We start from the raw sequence: 4,057 nt of genomic DNA, 5'->3' as shown, positions 1-4,057 counted from the left end.
ATGGGTTCAGACCATGTTTACTAGTAATAGAAAGTCTCACCAATGATCACCAGTAGCTCATATTTCACACATGGCAGATCAAGACAAACATTTAATCCACCAAGGGACAGATTAAAGTGAGACTATCTCATAAAAACTCTGACTAGACCATAGGGTTTTCCTATGATGGACTTGTCACTATCCTAGAAAAAAAGTCATATTTATGGTGGCATGGCTTTACCCATTCCTTCCAGTGCTCTGCAAGAGGTCTGTTTCATCAATGGCTGTCTAAAAGAGTCTTTCCTCCATAGCTCTTACGTCTACAGGTGTATGTTTACACAGGCTCACAAAAATGATTTGTTTTCTAACTACTAAAATATTCCTTATTTCATCTACTAGCATCCACTGTCTCCTAGAGAAAAACATTATTTCAGCAAAAAAGCAAAACTTTGTCCCAATAATTTGCTACTTTAAATGCAAAGGATTTGAGGCAAGTGTTTGGGGCTAAACATATATTAGCAAAGACTTAGAAGAACAGACAAAAATACTTTTGGAACTGTTTTCTATATCTAGCTGTCGGGAAATCTTTTCATATAGATGGTCTCCAAATCTTCCACAAACATCATGTAGCAATGTAGCAATGCTTAGTTAGCATCCTGCCTTTTTTTTTTTTTTTAATTTCCCTAATCAGAGACTTTTTAATGTTCAACTGATTAGCAGGCAAGTGTGCTGCATTCACCATCATCTATGAGGAATTATAAGAATGGTGACCCTCACCTATGGCATTTGCAGAACAGTATCTGTGAAGATGTGGGAAAGAGATTGGCTCAACATGGGAAATTAGTGGAACCTGAAGTGGTAGGAGGAAATGAAACAGAAGTAGGAGATGCTTGATGCATGGAATGAGAAGATAGCAGTGAAGAAGAGGAAAAAATTTGAGAAAATAGAGTGGTGCTCTGGCATGATGGTCAGCGAGCACAGGAGAGAACAAATGAAGAGGTGGAAGTCATGAAAGTGGAAGATGAGGGGACACTCTGGGAAGGAATCAGAGTCTGAGGATGAGAAATACAATGAAGATGAGATGGAGCCTCACCTTAAACCAGCCTTCATTTGAAAGGATGAGTAAATAGTTCAAGAACAGAGCAGAAGGCAAAACACATGGCTGAGGAGAGGCACAAGTACACACTCGAGATTGTAGAAGATGAGACCAAGAAAGAAATGGGGAAAACAAGAGGTCCCTGGATGCACTGAATACTGATGATGAAAATGAGGAGAAGAAATATGAGGCTTGGAAACTTCCGGAGCTGAAGAGAATCAAGAGGGACAGAAGAGACTGAGAAGCAGAAAGCAGAAACTGAATGCATGTGAAACCTGAGGAAGAGAGGCCAGCTGAGCTCCGGGCAAATAGCAGTTATTTCTAAGAGAGCTGCTAAGGGCAAATATAAGTTCTTACAGAAGTATTCTCACCAGGGTGCCTTCTTCATGGCTGAGGATGAAGAGACTTCAGCGCACCTATCCTGGAGGATCATTTCAACAAAACCCTTCTTCCCAAAGTCATGCAGGTCAAGAACTTTGGGCACTCTGAGTTCTTGTGCATCAGGACACCACCTCCTCGGACAGCAGAGGGCCAAGAGAGTGCCCAGAACACAAAGTTCTTTGAACAAAAGGTAGCTGGGGTACAAGATGTATTTAAATGGCCATCTGCCAAGAAGTGGAAAACTATTTAAAGTTCAAATACTTATTCTTTTGGCTGTAGGACATGCGGACAAGTCTCAGCATCTGAGCCTTGATTTGCTTTTACTGTTATTTACATGGCCCATGTATCTAGCCTTTTGCCATACTTGGAACTCTAGGCAACCCAGTCTTTGAAGGTGCTTTGTGAAGTTTGGACTCGTGCTTAGAAACCCACCATCCAGCTAGGATTATTCCCACTTAAAACTATTTCTGAGAAATCTTAGATTTCATCACTGCTCTGGCTTTCCAAATTGCTTTCCCCACGCCCTTCGCTTGGGTCGGAAACATGCACATGTATGTGTACAGTGTGTTGTTTCTACCTTACAGGAAATCTAAGCTCACTGAAACTTGTATTTTTGGCTGAAGTCCATTTTTCTAATAAACAAACATTTTTAATCCATTTATGAGAAGGGGGAAAGAAGTGGAAGTCTCCCCTACCTACAGGCTGGTGGCTAAACTACCATTAGAACTTAATTTCCTCCTCAGATTTTTACTCACAGTTTTCAGCTTGGAGAAATTTTAGAGGTTTTTTTTTCCCCAACAGAAGACACAGAAGCATGGGGAGAGGATCCTCTCCAGAGGAAGAGGGGGACAGCATCCAAAATAAATTCCTTCCACTTCAGCACAGGCTAAGGCCATTGCCCAGAAAATTATCATTTAAATAATGAGGAAGAAGGGAGTGAATATTTATCGTAGTGGTTCTCAACCTTTTTAATTCTGCAACCCTTTAATATAGTTCTTTATGTTGTGGTGACCCCCAACCATAAAATTATTTTCGTTGCTACTTCATAACTATATTGCTACTGTTAATGAATCATAATGTAAATATGTTTTCTAATTTGATCAAATTGGTCAAAACCCACAGGTTGAGAACCACTAGCAGGGTCAACCCTTTAATACAGTTCCTCATGTTGCGGTGACCCCCAACCATAAAATTATTTTCATTCCTACTTAATAACTGTAATTTTGCTACTGTCAATGAATCATAATGTAAATATCTGTTTTCTGATGGTCTTAGGCGACCCTGCTAGCGGTTCTCAACCTGTGGGTCACAAACTGCTGCTGTAGAGCCTAAGACCATTGGAAAACACAAATATTTACATTACAATTCATAACAATAGCAAAATTACAGTTACAAAGTAGCAACAAAAATAATTTTATGGTTGGGGGCCACCACAACATGAGGAACTGTATTAAAGGGTCCACGGCATTAGAAAGGTTGAGAACCACTGATTTATCGAGTGTCTGCCTCACATGTGCTTTGCTGAGAATCTTATATAAAAGCAATATTAACTATCATTTTTAAAATAACCATGTGCTAGGCATTACCTATGTGTGGGGTTTTTTTCCCCCCCAGTTTATTCTCATGACAATGTGATCAGTATGTAAGTAATTATCTCCATCCTATATAATAAAAGGCTAATATGCAAATCTACCAAACAGAGGAATGACACAGGAGCTGCCCCCTATTGGTCAGTACACTCCCCTAGGGGGAGCACTGCTCAGCCAGAAGCCAGCTCATGGCTGACAAGCGCAGCGGCAGTGGTAGGAGCCTCTCCTGCCTCCAAAACAGCGCTAAGGATGTCCAACTGATGGCTTAGGTCTGCTCCTGGCAGGGAGCGGGCCTGAGCCATCAGTCGGACATCCCCTGAAGGCTCCTGGACTGTGAGAGGACACAGGCAGGGCTGAGGGACCCCACCCCTGAGTACATGAGTTTCATGCACCAGGCCTCTAGTTTTACAGAAGAGGAATGGAAGCTCAGACAAGCTAAGTAATTTGGCCAAGGTCACACAGGTTGTTATTCTAATTCCAGCTAGAACTAGAGGCTGGAGCTGCCAGACTGTAATATGGCTGTTTGCTCTTTTTCATGCACCACAATGGCTCTCAACAGGCAAAGCTCTTCATGGGAAAGATGGCCATTTCCTTTTACTCTTCATATGCCCAGCTCTAGTCCATTTCTCACTCATAGTAGGCATTCAGTAAGTGAATAAAAGTAGAGAAAAGATTGGAGAAAAACAGGTATGATGTGTTAATGTATTGCAAAGAGAGGGGAAATAAAAAACAAGTGGGTGTCCTTCATAATTCAGAGTGATACCACGTTGCACCATTTCTGGTCGGCTGCATTTAATGACGCCCGATTAACATGGTCAAAAAGCAAGTCAACTGCAGCGACCATCATTTTGTGAGCCTGGTTGGACTCTTCTTACCTGCTGATTTCCATTAAGTGCCGTTTAGAAAAATAATTATGTGACTTTGCCCTGTTGGCTTTAAGTATAAATAGTCAGTGTGGCTGCTAAAAATATAATAGTCAAGGAGTGCAGAGAGACAAGCAATTTTTTTAAAG

General features: G+C 41.3%; 1 pseudogene; it reads left to right on the top strand.

Moving 5' to 3' along the window:
• Positions 1-726: 726 nt before the first annotated feature.
• LOC118709367 lies at positions 727-1,726 on the top strand (annotated as a pseudogene).
• Positions 1,727-4,057: the final 2,331 nt, after the last annotated feature.

Source organism: Pipistrellus kuhlii, unplaced genomic scaffold (genome assembly GCF_014108245.1).
Source record: "Pipistrellus kuhlii isolate mPipKuh1 unplaced genomic scaffold, mPipKuh1.p scaffold_m20_p_1, whole genome shotgun sequence".
In the NCBI taxonomy this organism is placed as follows: Eukaryota; Metazoa; Chordata; class Mammalia; order Chiroptera; family Vespertilionidae; genus Pipistrellus; species Pipistrellus kuhlii.
Note: the sequence above shows the minus strand (reverse complement) of the source record. Positions and strands in the feature narration are given on the sequence as shown.